The sequence below is a fragment of the Bombina bombina genome, chromosome 4, assembly GCF_027579735.1.
Source record: "Bombina bombina isolate aBomBom1 chromosome 4, aBomBom1.pri, whole genome shotgun sequence".
NCBI lineage: Eukaryota > Metazoa > Chordata > Amphibia > Anura > Bombinatoridae > Bombina > Bombina bombina.
In genome coordinates, this window is record NC_069502.1 from 101,239,246 (window position 1) to 101,260,110 (window position 20,865).

Consider the following 20,865-nt stretch of genomic DNA (forward strand, 5'->3'; position numbering starts at 1 on the left):
ACTGTTAGGGGGTGTTTGTTTTGCTAAGACAATGCCCCCAAAAGTCCCCTTTAAAGGTATAGAAAACAACTGCACCAAATTCCCTACTTAAATATTCTTTAAGACTCAAGAAATATCCCAGCTGTGTCTGAAATAAAATTAGCATAATATAGATATTTTAAAAATGTAACTTTATCCTGATAAAATAGTGCCCTGCTCAATAGTACTATTAACCCTCCTAAAAAAGCAGTACTAAGTCACTCTTCCTTTTTTAACCAATCACAGCTCACTTCCTCTTGAGCCGTATCACGCTGTAGAATCCCCCTTACATAGTGGGCGTTATTCATTTCTCTCATTGAGAAAATATGGGCGGGTATCTATGCAAATGACTAACAACACAATGTAATAATGGCTGTATCTTTAAAATATTGATTGACACTTTTCCCTGCTGGCCGCTACATGCCTCTGCCAGCCTGATGCAGCTGGATTCTTACAAGAAATTATTTAGCCAAGGATATATTGAGCACTGGTCTTTGCATAGGTTTCATATGTGCCAAACAGTAGAAGACACAATGGGGCCTATCTATCAAGCTCCGAATGGAGCTTGAGGCCCCGTGTTTCTGCTTTTTTACTTATACCGCAAAACTGCTTTTTTACTCATACCGCAAAACTCGTAATCTAGCCGTTTGTTAATAATAGTAAGTTTAATTTAGCTATATTTTAATTATGTTAAGTTAGGGGGTGTCAGGGTTAGGGTTACGTTAGGGTTAGGTTTAGGGGTTAATATAGTTTAATTTAGGTTGTTACGATTGGGGGGCTAGTGGTTTAGGGATTAATAGGTTTATTTAGTGGTGGTGATGTGGGAGGCCATAGGTTTAGGCATTAATAGCTTTATTTAGTTGTGGCTATGTCGGGGAGCGGTGGAATAGGGGTTAATAGATTTATTATAGTGTGGGCAATGTTGGGGTGCAGGGGAATAGGAGTTAATAACTTCAGTATAGTGGCAGCGATATCGGGAGCGGCAGATTAGGGGTTAATAAGTTTATTTATGTGGCAGCGATATCGGGAGCGGCAGATTAGGAGTTAATAACATTATGTAGGTGGCAGCGATGTCGGTGGGGGGCAGATTAGGGGTGTTTAGACTCAGGGTTTATGTTAGGGTGTTAGGTTTAAACTAGACACAAAAACATTCCAAGGAGCACTCGGCAGCTGTATAAAACTTTGCGTTTATTTTCATCAACGAGTAAAACAGCAGGTTCTGGGGGAAACCCTATCAACAGACCAACTTTGTTGCCTACTATCTTATATGAATGTTTTACTCATTGATGAAAATAAATGCTGTTTATACAGCTCCGAGTGTTCCTTGGATTGTTTTTGTGTCTAATTCAGTGATTGGATGGAGTGAGCACCTCCTAGCGTATCACAGATCAGGATCCAAGACGCTCTCCTACAGTGCACATGTGACCGGAATTGGATGACGTCACACGCCATGTGAGTTTGGACGAGAGTACAGGGACAGACCAGCTTGTGGCTGAAGCGGAAAATGCATCTCATCCTATAATACCGTTCAGGTATGCCCGGAAGGGTAAGAAAGGATGTGGAGGGCCACGAGTGTAACCGGATATTCGCCCAGCTGTAAGTACGCTCCCAAGTATTCCAGGCTTACAAACTGTGTCTCTATTTGTGTAGGACTGTTCCTTTACCTGTAAGGTGTGTATTACAGCAGAAGGTGCTAAACTTTTTCTGTTTGCTGCTAGGTTTAAACGTTAGTTTTTTTTCCCCATAGACATCAATGGGACTGCATTACAGAGCTTTTCTTTCCGTGATCGCAGGTGTTAGACTTTTTTCTGACCCGCTCTCCCCAATGATGTCTATGGGGAAAGCGTGCACGAGCACGTCAAAACAGTGCTTGAATTGTGTGCGGTATGGAGCTTAAAAACATTTAATCTATATATCTATGATAAAAGATGTTGTTTGTATGCTCATACATCTGTACCTTTTCTTCTTCAATAAATTTCATAAACAATTAATCAATAGGAATGCAAGGTACCCCAATAAATATGGGGTACCTTGCATTCAATCTTCAGTGTGCGACGGACCATCGTATGAAGAGGAGCCTCTGCACAGCCGAGGACCACCGCCATTGAGGACATGCATCGGGTAAGCCAACTCTGCTCCTCCACTCTGCGCTGCCTTCGCCCCGGATGAAGATAGAAGATGATGGAGCCACCTGGAAGAAGACCTTCTCCGCCGGACTTCAGGAATGGTGAGTACCTATTTGGGACTTAGTGTTAGGATTTATTTTTTATTTTTGGGATTTTATTTATTTTTAAGATTAGGGATTTAATGGGCAGTAAAAGAGCTGATTGCCCTTTTAAGGGCAGTGAAAGAGCGGAATGCCCTTTTAAGGGCAATGCCCATACAAATGCCCCTTTAGGGGCAATGGAAAGTTTAAGTTTTTTTAGTGTTATTTTTTTTATTTTGGGGGTTTGGTTGGTGGGGGATTTAGTAATTTTTAAATGTAAAAGAGCTGTTTAACTTAGGGCAATGCCCTACAAAAGGCCCTTTTTAGGGCTATTGGTAGTTTAGTTTATGGGGTATTTTTATTTTGGGGAGGTTTATTTTGGGGGGTTTATTTTCATAGGGATTAGGTTTAATTTTTTTTCTTTTTGATAATTTTGTTTATTTTTTCTGTAATTTTAGAGTTTTTTATTTTTTGTAATTTTAGATTATTTTTTGTAATTTAATGTTAAGTTTTATTTAAGTGTAACTTAGTATTGGGGTTCATTTAGGGGGTGTTAGGTTAGGGGGCTTAGTAATTAAATTAGTTATTTGCATTGTGGGTGGTTAGCGGTTTAGGAGTTAAAAGGTTAATTAGGTTTATTGTGATGTGGGTGTTTGTTGGTATAGTGGTTAATAGGTTAATTAGATTTATTGCAATGTAGGGGTTTGTCGGTTTAGGGGTTAATAGGTTAATTAGGTTTATTGTGATGTAGGGGGTTGGAGGTTAAGGGGTTAATATTTTAATTATGTTATTTGCGGATTAGTGCTTAATTACTTTATTATTTTGCGATGTGGGGGTTTGCGGTTTTGGTGTTTGTTAATACTTTGTGCAGAAGGTTAGTTTTTTTTTTAATTTTGTGTGGGCAAGAGCATTTTTTTTTTAAGGCTTTGGGTTTGTCCATTTTCAGAATCCACCGGGATGCATCAACATTCCTTTGGCTGCCTCGCACAGCCAACATTCCTTTGAGTATGCATGCCCAACTAGCTACACCGAAGGACGCGTTACAAACGTGATTATAGTATATATAGATAGATAGATAGATAGATAGATAGATAGATATAGTTTTTCTTATTATTGGATGCTCTCAAATGATGGTGAGTCAAACTCAATATAGAGCCTTGCATCAATATCTATTTGATCGTCTTACACGTCTTATTCAGTTGACACGTGAATAAATATATATCCCTTTAAGAGCCCAAGTTTAGGTTTAGCTCCTCTATCAGGATGTATAGTATATTAATATTGCCGGGATATACACAGTTTCTTTACATAGCATTTGTTTAATTTATAGCCATCATTTTGTATGTAGCATAAAGTATTTTGTGGCAACTGTATTCTGTCTAAAGCTCTATTTTGCTATGTGAATAGGATCCTGCATTCAACTCCTGTCAAAGTCCCTGTTTTCTGTGGCAACTGTATTATTTCTAAGTTTCTCTTTTGGTATGTGAATTGTGTCCTGCATTCAACTCCTGCCAAATTCCCTGTTTTCTGTGGCAACTGTATTTTTTCTAAGTCTCTCTTTTGGTATGTGCCTGTAGTCTGTGAATTGTTATGTATTTTCTTTGATTATACCTTGTCTTTAGCTATGTGATGTTCAAAGCTTGTCAATACTTGTGATAATTCCTAAATTTATAAGTTCCAGCCTCATCCAAATTCTATTTTCTGTTAGTTTTTTTTTAACTTATCTCACCCTGATCAAATTTTCCAATTTGGCCTTTTGACTGTCTTTGATCATGTCATTAACTAGTTTATTGGAATCAGATGAACACTCTGTCCTATAAATTTAACCCTGCTATAGGGTAGCATTGCAGGTTTAGATAGCAGTATTGTAATATCATCTGTTCCCATCTCTTATGTGAAAATTTATAAGTGAGGCACTAAGAATTAGGCAAAATAATATTACAAGAATTAAACAAGGATTGGACAAGGGATAAGGCAAGTTCTGTTTTAATACTGTGTTTTATCCACTGTTTGCCAATTTTTAAAAATGCTAAACTTCCTTATATTGTTTTTTGCTACCTTTTGTCTCTATAACAAACTACTTTATTCAATTACTTCTTCCCCCTCACCACCTGCACGGTTCATTAGCCCATCTCTCTTAACCTCACCTTACTTTTGTATTCATGAACTTCACACATTCCTATAGACTCTCTATCCCCCTTGCACCTCATCCCAAAAACATTACTGCAAATCTGCATCTCATCTCAGTCTCTCTCCCTCTTGCTCATACTAGTGACATCTCCCCTAATCCTGGTCCCCCACAACTTCCTTGCCCTACACACCCATGTGTGCCTTTCAATAGACTTCAAAAACAAAACTCTGGTAACCTTAATCTTATTCCTCTTGCATCTAAAGCCACCACCCCCTTCAACTGTGCACTCTGGAACTCTCGCTCTGTTTGCAACAAACTTTTTATCTCCCACTCTCTCAATCTTCTAGCTCTCACAGAAACCTGGCTCTCTCCTTCAGACACAGCTTCCTCTGCTGCACCGTCCCCCCAACAGAAAGTGGTAATGAGGCAGAGGATGCCCAAGTGAAGGCTACACTAAAGGTACAGTTAGACAGATAGGAAGAGAACCATGAAAGAGCTGTGTCTTATGGGTTTCAATATGATTTGTATGCCGATAACACCAAAATCTACCTCTCTGCAGCAGATTTAAATCCTTCCTTGCTAACCTGTGTCACTAACTGTCTCTCTCATATATCATCTTGGATGTCCTCTCACTACCTCAAGCTAAAACTCCTTATTTTCCCCCTTCTTCCAAAATCTCCAACCCCCATTTCTCTATAACTGTTGATAACGCCATCATTACCCCTTACCCACATGTTTTGGGGTCACTGATTTTCCTTTCGCTCCTCACATTCAGTCCTTGGCTAAAGTCTGCCGCTTCCACCATAAAAAATCTCTAAAATGAGACATTTCCTTACATAAGAAACAACTAAGATTTAATCCAGTCTCTCAACCTTTCCCACCTCGACTACTGCAACTCCATCCTCTCTGGTCTCCCTAGCTGCCACCTAGCTCCTTTACAATCCATAATTAATGCCTCTGCCAGACTCATCTTCCTTACAGGTCGCTCTTCATCTGCTGCACCTCTCTGCCAATCCCTTCACTGGCTTCCTCTTGCCTCCAGGATTAAACACAAGATTGTCACTCTGACATACAAAGCCCTCAACTGCTCTGCTCCCCCCTAAATATCAAACTTTGTCTCCAGATACTCTCACTCCTGTCTCCTTTGCTCCGCTCATGATCTCCTATTCTCCTCCACTCTTGTTACCTCCTCACATTCCCATTTTCAAGACTTCGCCAGACTGGCTTTCATCTTATGGAACTCTCTGCCTCACTCCACAAGACTCTCCCCTAGTTTTGAAAGCTTCAAGCGCTCCCTAAAAACTTTACTATTCAATGATGCATAAAACCTACACTAACCTTCCTATCTCCACTCCTATCTCCTTGAACCCCTTAGCATGTAAGCCTATAAGCCCATCTGTTTGTAGTACGCCTTCACAAGAGCAGACTATAACAGTTCTACTCTCGGAAAGGCCCTCTACTCATTTGATTCCTGTAAATGTTATCTTGTATACTGCCTATGTTTGTAGCGCTTCGAAATCTGTTGGTGCTCTACAAATACCTGATAATAATAATGATAATAATAATAATAATTTTGTATCTTTAGTATGCATTACCATGTGCATGTTGACATCTTATATTTTCTCACAGAATGCAAGTTTGTATTGCAAATTTATGAATAGTCATTATGACGCAGTTGCAATGCCGTTACTCTGGCCCCCATTAGAACACCATGGGTTGAGATACACGTTAAGGTAATATCCACTGAATGCAAAGAGTGAAAATAATATTTGCAAATTTTTCGTACAGATTCTGTGATTGCTAGACCAAAATGGTTAGTGGCAGATTATGCACTCTATGCGATTATAGGGCCATAATACCCAAATGTTTAAACACTTTGAAAGTGATGCAGCATAGCTGTAAAAAGCTGACTAGAAAATATCAGCTGAACATCTCTATGTAAAAAAGAAAGATATTTTAACTTAAAATTTTCTCAGTAGCCACATCCCATTGTAAAGGACTTCTAAGCAACAAATCAGTATGTCTGCCCCGGGACAGCGGAAGACGCGAGCTTTTGTGCACACTCATCTTATTTCCCTATTCAGTGTAAGGAAGTTTATAATGAAATCTCATGAGAGTTAAGTGAAATCTCATGAGATCACAGTAAAAGAGTTCATAACCTCAGCACTGCTGATGCTGATTGGCTGCTGTTTATTTCTTAATTTTTTTTCTTTTTTTACCTGCAGCTGGGCTGCAGCTGAGTATAACTTTTTACACAGAACTTAATCTGCTGAGCTGAGGAGATTGTGAGGTAAAATATCTTCCTTTTTTACATAGATGCACTCAGGTGATATTTTCCTGTCAGCTTTTTACAGTTATGCTGCATCAGTTTCAAGTGATTTAGCATATGAGTATTATGTTCCTTTAAGTAACATCAGTGAGATTCTTATATGAAGTTACTTAATACTAGAATATAACCGTTAAGTTTAAGTCACTATCGGCTAGATTTAGAGTTTGGCGTTAGCCGTCAAAACCAGCGTTAGAGGCTCTTAACGCTGGTTTTGGGCTACCGCTGGTATTTAGAGTCGTGTAGGTAAGGGTCTAACGCTCACTTTGCAGCCGCGACTTTTCCATACCGCAGATCCCCCTACGCCATTTGCGTATCCTATCTTTTCAATGGGATCTTTCTAACGCCGGTATTTAGAGTCTTGGCTGAAGTGAGCGTTAGAAATCTAACGACAAAACTCCAGCCGCAGAAAAAAGTCAGGAGTTAAGAGCTTTCTGGGCTAACGCCGGTTCATAAAGCTCTTAACTACTGTGCTCTAAAGTACACTAACACCCATAAACTACCTATGTACCCCTAAACCGAGGCCCCCCCACATCGCCGCCACTCTATTAAAATTTTTTAACCCCTAATCTGCCGCTCCGTACACTGCCGCAACCTACGTTATCCCTATGAACCTCTAATCTGCTGCCCCTAACACCGCCGACCCCTATATTATATTTATTAACCCCTAATCTGCCGCCCCCAACGTCGCCTCCACCTACCTACAATTATTAACCCCTAATCTGCCGACCGGACCTCACCGCTACTATAATAAATGTATTAACCCCTAATCCGCCTCACTCCCGCCTCAATAACCCTTTAATAAATAGTATTAACCCCTAATCTGCCCTCCCTAACATCGCTGACACCTAACTTCAAGTATTAACCCCTAATCTGCCGACCGGACCTCACCGCTACTCTAATAAATGTATTAACCCCTAAAGCTAAGTCTAACCCTAACCCTAACACCCCCCTAAGTTAAATATAATTTAAATCTAACGAAATAAATTAACTCTTATTAAATAATTTATTCCTATTTAAAGCTAAATACTTACCTGTAAAATAAACCCTAATATAGCTACAATATAAATTATAATTATATTTTAGCTATTTTAGGATTAATATTTATTTTACAGGCAACTTTGTATTTATTTTAACCAGGTACAATAGCTATTAAATAGTTCATAACTATTTAATAGTTACCTAGTTAAAATAATTACAAAATTACCTGTAAAATAAATCCTAACCTAAGTTACAATTAAACCTAACACTACACTATCAATAAATTAATTAAATAAAATACCTACAATTATCTACAATTAAACCTAACACTACACTATCAATAAATTAATTAAATAAAATACCTACAATTATCTACAATTAAACCTAACACTACACTATCAATAAATTAATTAAATACAATACCTACAAATAAATACAATTAAATAAACTAACTAAAGTACAAAAAATAAAAAAGAACTAAGTTACAAAAAATAAAAAAAATATTTACAGACATTAGAAAAATATTATAACAATTTTAAGCTAATTACACCTACTCTAAGCCCCCTAATAAAATAACAAAGCCCCCCAAAATAAAAAAATGCCCTACCCTATTCTAAAATACAAATAGAAAAGCTCTTTTACCTTACCAGCCCTTAAAAGGGCCTTTTGCGGGGCATGCCCCAAAGAATTCAGCTCTTTTGCCTGTAAAAAAAACCATACAATACCCCCCAACATTAAAACCCACCACCCACATACCCCTTATCTAACCCAAACCCCCCTTAAAAAAACCTAACACTACCCCCCTGAAGATCATCCTACCTTGAGTTGTCTTCAGCCACCCGACCCACTGATGGAACCGAAGAGGAGATCCGGAGCAGCAGAAGTGATCCTCCAAGGGGCGCTGAAGAAGTCTTCCATCCGATGAAGTCATCATCCAGGCGGCACTGAAGAAGTCTTCCATCCGGGCGATGTCATCTTCCAAGCGGCGCTGAAGAAGTCTTCCATCCGGGCGATGTCATCTTCCAAGCGGGGTCTTCAATCTTCTTCTTCAGGATCCATCTTCATTCCGCCGACGCGGAACATCCTTCTTCCCCGACGGACTACCGACGAATGAAGGCTCCTTTAAGGGACGTCATCCAAAATGGCGTCCCTCGAATTCCGATTGGCTGATAGGATTCTATCAGCCAATCGGAATTAAGGTAGGAAAAATCTGATTGGCTGATTGAATCAGCCAATCAGATTCAAGTTCAATCTGATTGGCTGATCTAATCAGCCAATCAGATTGAGCTCGCATTCTATTGGCTGTTCCGATCAGCCAATAGAATGCGAGCTCAATCTGATTGGCTGATTGGATCAGCCAATAGGATTGAACTTGAATCTGATTAGGGGGCTGGTAATTTCACTTTTGATGATTTATATATAAATTTATATATATTTTACCTAAAAAACATTATATATATATATATATATATATATATATATATATGTATGTATTTTTGAATAAATAGAACATATTCTGCTATGTGAAGAACATTGGAATGTGAAATATTAATATTTCAAGTCGAGTAAGCGTAGGGTTAGCAAGTGAGCAAAAACGTTTTACTTTCAACTTGTAATACACCAGCCCTAGTAGACACCTTTCTTTCTAACCATTGAGTCTACTTATACATAACAAAACAGATGTGCAAATATTTTTCAATTACAATTGTATAAGAATAGATCAAATTATTGAGATCTACGTGTATCTGGGTGTGAATAGCAACCATGAAATAGCCTTAGCTCACCAAATCAAATATTCCACAGCAATCATTCCACTGGCTTCCCAATCAACTGATGAGAAGGGGCAAGAAGGACATCCAAGGTGGCAATCAAGATCAAGTCAGGTGAAGGGTGCTTTTGGCAGGGGCAATGATTAAAAAATGGTTAAAATGTTTTATTGTAAATTATGAAAAATATATTTGTCTAAAAATGTTTTCCACATTTTTAAATTTTCCTTCAGCAAAATATATTTATTTTTAAATAAATGGGGCTACATTACAATTGGAGTGCAATTAATAACTCAGAGTGCATTGTCTTGAGCTTAGGAAATCTGATATTATAAGTGATTGGTAAAAAAAAAAGGTTTACTAGAGAATTTTAATGCAGCCAACATTTTTTTGGCTAGGGTTTTTTTTTATTTTGGGGGGGCTTTTTATTTTTATAGGGCTATTAGATTAGGAGTAATTCGTTTTTATTTTGGTTAATTTCCTTTTTTTATTTTGTGTAATTTAGTTTTTATTTTTCTTGTAATTTAGATAATTGTATTTTCTTAATTTAATTTATTTTATTTTATTGTAATATTAGGTTTTAGTGTAAGGCAGGTTAGGTTTTATTTTACAGGTTAATAACTATTTACTAACTAGTCTACCTAATTAAAATAAATACAAACTTGCCTGTGAAATAAAAATAAAACCTAAGATAGCTACAATGTAACTATTAGTTATATTGTAGCTAGCTTAGGTTTTTTATAGGTAAGTTTGTATTTAGTTTTAAATATGTTATTTAGGTAATAATTGTAAGTTTAATTTAGATTGTTTTAATTATATTTAAGTTAGGGGGTAAGGGTTAGACGTAGGCTTAGGGTTACGTTAGGGTTAGGTTTAGGGGTTAATATATTTATTTAGCGATGCGGGAGGGCAGCGGTTTAGGGGTTAATAGGTTTATTATGGTGGCGGTGTGGGCAGATGGCAGATTAGGGGTTAATAATATTTAAATAGTGTTTGTGATGCGGAAGGGGGGTGGTCTAGGGGTTAATTAGTTTACTATAGTGGCGACGATGTCGGGGAGCGACGGAATAGGGGTTAATCCATTTTTTAAGTGGCAGCAATGTCCGGAGCGGAATATTAGGGGTAAATCATTTTATTTTAGTGTTTGCGATGCGGTAGGGCCTCAGTTTAGGGGTTAATAGGTAGTTTATGGGTGTTAGTGTACTTTGTAACACTAAAGATATGAGTTTTATGGTATAGCTTTGTAACGTAAAACTCATAACTACTTACTTTAGATGGGGGTACGAATTTTGTGGTTATAGAGTGTAACGCTCACTTTTTGGCCTCCCAGGCAAACTCGTAATACCGGCGATATGGGAGTCCCATTGAAAAAGGACTTTTTTAAAAGTGTGGTACTGACGTTGCGTGACGGCCAAAAAGGTGTGAGGTACACCTATACCTGCAAGACTTGTAATAGTGGTGTTAGGGAAAAAGTTTCGTTATGAAGCATAACGATGCTTTTTCACTCATAACGCAAAACTCGTAATCTAGCTGTATGTTACTAAATGTCTTTTTATATAAATTGTTGAAATGTGTAGTTATATTAGTATTACTATGATGATGATCATTTATTTGTAGAGCTCCAGCAGATTATGCAGCACTAAACATCTATTAAGTGTATTTTTTTGAACTTTTAGTAAATAAAATGAGCATTAGAAATATGTATTGCATATCTCAACAATAAAGCAATGTATTACAAAAAGTTCCTACAATTATTTTAAAGCAAATATTAAAACTAAATGTTATAACATGTCACTTGTTTTCTAACTATATAGAGGAAAACATAATTTATGTAAGAACTTACCTGATAAATTCATTTCTTTCATAGTGGCAAGAGTCCATGAGCTAGTGACATATGGGATATACAATCCTACCAGGAGGGGCAAAGTTTCCCAAACATCAAAATGCCTATAAATACACCCCTCACCACACCACCAATTCAGTTTAACGAATATCCAAGCAATGGGGTGATAAAGAAAGGAGTAGAAAGCATCAACAAAGGAAATTTGGAAATAATTTTGCTTTATACAAAAAATCATAACCACCATAAAAAAGGGGTGGGCCTCATGGACTCTTGCCAATATGAAAGAAATGAATTTATCAGGTAAGTTCTTACATAAATTATGTTTTCTTTCATGTAATTGGCAAGAATCCATGAGCTAGTGACATATGGGATAGCAATACCCAAGATGTGGATCTCCACTCAAGAGTCACTAGAGAGGGAATCAAATAAAAGCAGCCATTTTCCGCTGAAAAAATTAATCCACAACCCAAAAAATAAGTTTATTTTCATAATTGAAAGAAAAAAACTTAAATCAAAAGCAGAAGAATCAAACTCAAACAGCTGCCTGAAGAACTTTTCTACCAAAAACTGCTTCCGAAGAAGCAAATACATCAAAACGGTAGAATTTAGTAAATGTATGCAAAGAGGACCAAGTTGCCGCTTTGCAAATCTGATCAACTGAAGCTTCATTCTTAAAAGCCCACGAAGTGGAGACTGATCTAGAAGAATGAGCTGTAATCCTCTGAGGCAGGGCCTGACCCGACTCCAAATAAGCTTGATGAATCAAAAGTTTCAACCAAGAAGCTAAGGCCTAGATTTGGAGTTTGGCGGTAAAAGGGCTGTTAACGCTCCGCGGGTTTTTTTCTGGCCGCACCATAAAATTAACTCTGGTATCGAGAGTTCAAAAAAATGCTGCGTTAGGCTCCAAAAAAGGAGCGTAGAGCATTTTTACCGCAAATGCAACTCTCAATACCAGAGTTGCTTACGGACGCGGCCAGCCTCAAAAACGTGCTCGTGCACGATTCTCCCATAGGAAACAATGGGGCTGTTTGAGCTGAAAAAAAACCTAACACCTGCAAAAAAGCAGCGTTCAGCTCCTAACGCAGCCCCATTGTTTCCTATGGGAAAACACTTCCTACGTCTGCACCTAACACTCTAACATGTACCCCGAGTCTAAACACCCCTAACCTTACACTTATTAACCCCTATTCTGCCGCCCCCGCTATCGCTGACCCCTGCATTACACTTTTAACCCCTAATCTGCCGCTCCGTAAACCGCCGCAACCTACGTTATCCCTATGTACCCCTAATCTGCTGCCCTAACATCGCCGACCCCTATGTTATATTTATTAACCCCTAATCTGCCCCCCACAACGTCGCCGACACCTACCTACACTTATTAACCCCTAATCTGCCGAGCGGACCTGAGCGCTACTATAATAAAGTTATTAACCCCTAATCCGCCTCACTAACCCTATCATAAATAGTATTAACCCCTAATCTGCCCTCCCTAACATCGCCGACACCTACCTTCAATTATTAACCCCTAATCTTCCGATCGGAGCTCACCGCTATTCTAATAAATGTATTAACCCCTAAAGCTAAGTCTAACCCTAACCCTAACACCCCCCTAACTTAAATATAATTTACATCTAACGAAATAAATTAACTCTTATTAAATAAATTAATCCTATTTAAAGCTAAATACTTACCTGTAAAATAAACCCTAATATAGCTACAATATAAATTATAATTATATTATAGCTATTTTAGGATTAATATTTATTTTACAGGCAACTTGGTATTTATTTTAACTAGGTACAATAGCTATTAAATAGTTAAGAACTATTTAATAGTTACCTAGTTAAAATATTTACAAAATTACCTGTAAAATAAATCCTAACCTAAGATATAATTAAACCTAACACTACCCTATCAATAAAATAATTAAATAAACTACCTACAATTACCTACAATTAACCTAACACTACACTATCAATAAATTAAATAAACACAATTGCTACAAATAAATACAATTAAATAAACTAGCTAAAGTACAAAAAATAAAAAAGAACTAAGTTACAGAAAATAAAAAAATATTTAAAAACATAAGAAAAATATTACAACAATTTTAAACTAATTACACCTACTCTAAGCCCCCTAATAAAATAACAAAGACCCCCAAAATAAAAAATTCCCTACCCTATTCTAAATTAAAAAAGTTACAAGCTCTTTTACCTTACCAGCCCTGAACAGGGCCCTTTGCGGGGCATGCCCCAAGAAGTTCAGCTATTTTGCCTGTAAAAAAAAACATACAATACCCCCCCCCCAACATTACAACCCACCACCCACATACCCCTAATCTAACCCAAACCCCCCTTAAATAAACCTAACACTAATCCCCTGAAGATCTTCCTACCTTGTCTTCACCATCCAGGTATCACCGATCAGTCCTGGCTCCGATATCTTCATCCAACCCAAGCGGGGGCTAGACATCCACTGAAGAAGTCCAGAAGAGGGTCCAAAGTCTTCCTCCTATCCGGCAAGAAGAGGACATCCGGACCGGCAAACATCTTCTCCAAGCGGCATCTTCTATCTTCTTCCATCCGGAGCGAAGCGGCAGGATCCTGAAGACCTCCAGCGCGGAACATCCATCCGGCCCGACGACTGATCGACGAATGACTGTTCCTTTAAGGGACGTCATCCAAGATGGCGTCCCTCGAATTCCGATTGGCTGATAGGATTCTATCAGCCAATCGGAATTAAGGTATGAATTTTCTGATTGGCTGATGGAATCAGCCAATCAGAATCTAGTTCAATCCGATTGGCTGATCCAATCAGCCAATCAGATTGAGCTCGCATTCTATTGGCTGATCGGAACAGCCAATAGAATGCGAGCTCAATCTGATTGGCTGATTGGATCAGCCAATCGGATTGAACTTGATTCTGATTGGCTGATTCCATCAGCCAATCAGAAAATTCATACCTTAATTCCGATTGGCTGATAGAATCCTATCAGCCAATCGGAATTCGAGGGACGCCATCTTGGATGACGTCCCTTAAAGGAACAGTCATTCGTCGATCAGTCATCGGGCCGGATGGATGTTCCGCGCTGGAGGTCTTCAGGATCCTGCCGCTTCGCTCCGGATGGAAGAAGATAGAAGATGCCGCTTGGAGAAGATGTTTGCCGGTCCGGATGTCCTCTTCTTGCCGGATAGGAGGAAGACTTTGGACCCTCTTCTGGACTTCTTCAGTGGATGTCTAGCCCCCGCTTGGGTTGGATGAAGATATCGGAGCCAGGACCGATCGGTGATACCTGGATGGTGAAGACAAGGTAGGAAGATCTTCAGGGGATTAGTGTTAGGTTTATTTAAGGGGGGTTTGGGTTAGATTAGGGGTATGTGGGTGGTGGGTTGTAATGTTGGGGGGGGTATTGTATGTTTTTTTTTACAGGCAAAAGAGCTGAACTTCTTGGGGCATGCCCCGCAAAGGGCCCTGTTCAGGGCTGGTAAGGTAAAAGAGCTTGTAACTTTTTTAATTTAGAATAGGGTAGGGAATTTTTTATTTTGGGGGGCTTTGTTATTTTATTAGGGGGCTTAGAGTAGGTGTAATTAGTTTAAAATTGTTGTAATATTTTTCTTATGTTTGTAAATATTTTTTTATTTTCTGTAACTTAGTTCTTTTTTATTTTTTGTACTTTAGCTAGTTTATTTAATTGTATTTATTTGTAGCAATTGTGTTTATTTAATTTATTGATAGTGTAGTGTTAGGTTAATTGTAGGTAATTGTAGGTAGTTTATTTAATTATTTTATTGATAGGGTAGTGTTAGGTTTAATTATATCTTAGGTTAGGATTTATTTTACAGGTAATTTTGTAAATATTTTAACTAGGTAACTATTAAATAGTTCTTAACTATTTAATAGCTATTGTACCTAGTTAAAATAAATACCAAGTTGCCTGTAAAATAAATATTAATCCTAAAATAGCTATAATATAATTATAATTTATATTGTAGCTATATTAGGGTTTATTTTAAAGGTAAGTATTTAGCTTTAAATAGGAATAATTTATTTAATAAGAGTTAATTTATTTCGTTAGATTAAAATTATATTTAATTTAGGGGGGTGTTAGTGTTAGGGTTAGACTTAGCTTTAGGGGTTAATACATTTATTAGAATAGCGGTGAGCTCCGATCGGAAGATTAGGGGTTAATAATTGAAGTTAAGTGTCGGCGATGTTAGGGAGGGCAGATTAGGGGTTAATACTATTTATTATAGGGTTAGTGAGGCGGATTAGGGCTTAATAACTTTATTATAGTAGCGCTCAGGTCCGCTCGGCAGATTAGGGGTTAATAAGTGTAGGCAGGTGTCGGCGACGTTGAGGGGGCAGATTAGGGGTTAATAAATATAACATAGGGGTCGGCGGTGTTAGGGGCAGCAGATTAGGGGTACATAGGGATAACGTAGGTGGCGGCGCTTTGCGGTCGGAAGATTAGGGGTTAATTATTTTAAGTAGCTGGCGGCGATGTTGTGGGGGGCAGATTAGGGGTTAATAAATGTAATATAGGGGTCGGCGGGGTTAGGGGCAGCAGATTAGGGGTACATAAGTATAACGTAGGTGGCGGTCGGCAGATTAGGGGTTAAAATTTTTAATCGAGTGGCGGCGATGTGGGGGGAGCTCGGTTTAGGGGTACATAGGTAGTTTATGGGTGTTAGTGTACTTTAGGGTACAGTAGTTAAGAGCTTTACAAACCGGCGTTAGCCAGAAAGCTCTTAACTACTGACTTTTTTCTGCGGCTGGAGTTTTGTCGTTAGAGCTCTAACGCTCACTTCAGAAACGACTCTAAATACCGGAGTTAGGAAGATCCCATTGAAAAGATAGGATACGCAAATGGCGTAGGGGGATCTGCGGTATGGAAAAGTCGCGGCTGAAAAGTGAGCGTTAGACCCTTACCTACACGACTCTAAATACCGGCGGTAGCCTAAAACCAGCGTTAGGAGCCTCTAACGCTGGTTTTCACGGCTACCGCCGAACTCTAAATCTAGGCCTAAGGAAATAGCGGAAGCCTTCTGAACTTTCCTAGGACCAGAAAATAAAACAAATAGACTGGGAGTCTTCCTGAAATCTTTAGTAGCTTCCACATAATATTTCAAAGCTCTTACCACATCCAAAGAATGTAAGGATCTTTCCAAAGAATTCTTAGGATTAGGACACAAAGAAGGGACAACAATTTCTCTATTAATGTTGTTAGAATTCACAACCTTAGGTAAAAATTGAAAAGAAGTCTGCAAAACTGCCTTATCCTGATGAAAAATCAGAAAAGGAGACTCACAAGAAAGAGCAGATAGCTCAGAAACTCGTCTAGCAGAAGAGATGGCCAAAAGGAACAACACTTTCCAAGAAAGTAGTTTAATGTCCAAAGAATGCATAGGTTCAAATGGAGGAGCCTGTAAAGCCTTCAGAACCAAATTAAGACTCCAAGGAGGAGAAGTTGATTTAATGACAGGCTTAATACGAACTAAAGCCTGTACAAAACAGTGTATATCAGGAAGTATAGCAATCTTTCTGTGAAATAAAACAGAAAGAGCGGAGATTTGTCCTTTCAAGGAACTTGCAGACAAACCCTTATCCAAACCATCCTGAAGAAACTGTAAAATTCTAGGAATTCTAAAAGAATGCCAGGAGAATTTATGAGAAGAACACCATGAAATGTAAGTCTTCCAAACTGTATAATAAATCTTCCTAGAGACAGATTTATGAGCTTGTAACATAGTATTAATCACTGAGTCAGAGAAACCTCTATGACTTAGTACTAAGCGTTCAATTTCCATACCTTCAAATTTAATGATTTGACATCCTGATGGAAAAATGGACCTTGAGATAGTAGGTCTGTCCGTAACGGAAGTGGCCAAGGCGGGCAACTGGACATCTGAACCAGATCCGCATACCAAAACCTGTGTGTCCATGCTGGCGCCACCAGCAACACAAATGATTGTTCCATTATAATTTTGGAGATCACTCTTGGAAGGAGAACTAGAGGCGGGAAAATGTAAGCAGGATGATAATACCAAGGAAGTGCCAGCGCATCCACTGCTTCTGCCTGAACATCCCTGGACCTGGACAGGTATCTGGGAAGTTTCTTGTTTAGATGAGAGGCCATAAGATCTATCTCTGGAAGACCCCACATCTGAACAATCTGAAAAAAAAATCTGGATGGAGAGACCACTCCCCTGGATGTAAAGTCTGGCGGCTGAGATAATCCGCCTCCCAATTGTCTACACCTGGGATATGCACCGCAGAGATTAGACAGGAGCTGGATTCCGCCCAAGCAAGTATCCGAGATACTTCTTTCATAGCTTGGGGACTGTGAGTCCCACCCTGATGATTGACATATGCCACTGTTGTGATATTGTCTGTCTGAAAACAAATGAACGGTTCTCTCTTTAACAGAGGCCAAAACTGAAGAGCTCTGAGAATTGCACGGAGTTCTAAAATATTTATTGGTAATTTCGCCTCTTGAGATTTCTAAACCCCTTGTGCTGTCAAAGATCCCCAAACAGCTCCCCAACCGGAAAGACTCGCATCTGTTGTGATCACAGTCCAGGTTGGCTGAACCAAAGAAGCCCCTTGAACTAAACGATGGTGATCTATCCACCATGTCAGAGAGTGTCGTACATTGGGATTTAAGGATATTAATTGTGATATCTTTGTATAATACCTGCACCATTGATTCAGCATACAAAGCTGTAGAGGTCTCATGTGAAAACGAGCAAAGGGGATCGCGTCCGATGCCGCAGTCATGAGACCTAATACTTCCATGCACATAGCCACTGAAGGGAATGACTGAGACTGAAGGTGCCGGCAGGCTGCAACCAATTTTAGAGAGGGTGAAAAAGAAGAAGGCGCCAACATAGTGTGTATCAGCATAGAAATATCAGTCCCCATGCACAGTATTTAACGTACTTACAAGAAATAAAGCACAACCGCCTTCTGGAGCATTAACAGCTGTCCAGGTAGCTGCTCTCTCGTATCGCTGGATATCCCTCTTATTACAGCAACTCTCCTGTTTGAAACCAGTGTATAGGATCCCTGTGGCTTTTAGTTTTTCCACTCTTACCACCGAATTAGCCGTCCTCTGATATCAGCTATACAGCTCGGTAGTAAATGGGATAATAGCCGGAAACTCCAAGAGATTGATACTGCAATAATGTTCTCAAGCCGTGATGTTTAAAAGGTTAAAACAATGTTTATTAAAAACAAATAGTAGTCACAACGCGTTTCCCGGTCATCCAGACCGCTTCCTCAGGTGTATAAACACATTTAACAATCAAAGCTTGAAATAGCCTAACACGGCGTCTACATTCTTAAAGAGCGCATGCGTGTAGGAGAACGTAAAACCATTCAGATTGTGGGCGTGTATCTAGGTCAATGTGATTGGCTCCCACCTGTGTTACTACAGCCAATCCAACTATGGGTGTGTATCGGTTCTAAAATAAGCGGAGCAAATCACATCTGGGAAATTTGTTATTTTATAACAAAACTGATCACAATGTCAATACCTTGAATTTAGTTGTATTAATAACAAAGAAGCTGTTCATATTGATGGGCCCATGGTCTCTTTGCAACAAATATGACCGTCACATATGATAGCAGTTCCTCATATTAAATGGGAATTGTGATATGCTGCTTTTTGATTGATATTACAAAAGTTCACATAACAATGTTTATAGGGATTAAATATATATTTAAATTCAGAATTGGGGCACCACCAGATTAGAACGCATCTCCTACATGCATTTACAAGATGACATCTAAAAGCATTCTAAGTATCACATAAAAAGTATCATTGTCATAGGTGGAGTAAATACAGAAATAGACGGTATTGTGTATACCTATCAGGCATCAATTGACAATATTTCCTGTATCTATCGTGCATTAATGTCATTGGTATGATATATAAATCACCCTAGTGAGCAAATATACTGATAGTTGGGACATCGCTATAACCATACTGACCCTGCATACCAACCAGATATAGTTAATATCTCCCGATGATGTAACCTTGGGAATTTATAGATTCTAACATGCAAATACTGTTGTAGCATAATAAATAGACAATTTTGTCTTGCCCCAAATGTGGGACACTAAACTGAAATGGAACTATACCATAGTGTTTCTGATATTTCTATGCTGATACACACTATGTTGGTGCCTTCTTCTTTTTCATCCTCTCTACAGATTTGTTATGCTTGAACTGCCTTCAAGTTTTGGAAGAAGCTTTTGCAGCCAGAATACGAATATACTTTTAACAGTGGACGTTAAGGTCTTTGTGTTATACCTATTTGGACTGTTATAACCTCATATATATACCTCACTATATATTTGTATATTTGAGTTATATCTTTTAAGTATAATATATGAGTGTAACTTTCATATATTGCTAACACAGATTATGTTCTCTGATTACAGAGAGTAGGGCACCCAGAACCTTTGAAAAGATTATTAGAGCTGTTGCTAGGCCAAATGGAAGAGCAACAAATTGGTAATGCTTGTCTAGAAAAGAGAATCTCAGAAACTGAAAATGTTCTGGATGAATCGGAATATGAAGGTATGCATCCTGCAAGTCTATTGTGGACATATAATGTCCTCGTTGAAAAAAAGGCAGAATAGTCCTTATAGTCACCATCTTGAAAGTTGGTACTCTTACATAACGATTCAAAATTTTCAGATCCAGAACTGGTCTGAATAAATTTTCTTTCTTTGGGACAATGAATAGATTTGAATAAAACCCCAAACTTTGTTCCAGAAGAGGAACTGGCATTATTACCCCTGAAGACTCCAGGTCTGAAACACACTTCAGGAAAGCCTGAGCTTTTACTGAATTTGCTGGGATACGTGAGAGAAAAAAATCTTCTCACAGGAGGTCTTACTCTGAATCCTATTCGATACCCTTGAGAGACAATGCTCTGAATCCATTGATTTTGGACAGATGTTATCCAAATATCCTTGAAAAACCTTAATCTGCTCCCTACCAGCTGAGCTGGAATGAGGGCCGCACCTTCATGCGGACTTAGGGGCTGACTTTGGTTTCCTAAATGGCTTGGATTTATTCCAAATTGAGGAAGGCTTCCAATTGGAAAAATATTCCTTGGGGGAAGGATTGAGTTTTTGTTCCTTATTCTGACGAAAGGAACAAAAATGGTTAGAAGCCTTAGATTTACCCTTAGGCTTGTTATCTTGAGGCAGAAAAACTCCCTTTCCCCCAGTGACAGTTGAAATAATAGAATCCAACTGAGAACCAAATAAATTATTACCTTGTAAAGAAAGAGATAGTAATCTAGATTTAGATGTCATATATTCCAAGATTTAAGCCACAAAGCTCTTCTAGCTGATATAGCTAAAGACATGGATCTAACATCAATTTTGATAATATCAAAAATAGCATCACAAATAAAATGATTAGCATATTGCAGTAAGCAAATAATGCTAGATAAGTCAGAATCCAAATCCTGTTGCGCTAAATTCTCCAACCAGAAAGTTGATGCAGCCGCAACATCAGCCAAAGAAATTGCAGGTCTAAGAAGATGACCTGAATATAATAGGCCTTCCTTAGAT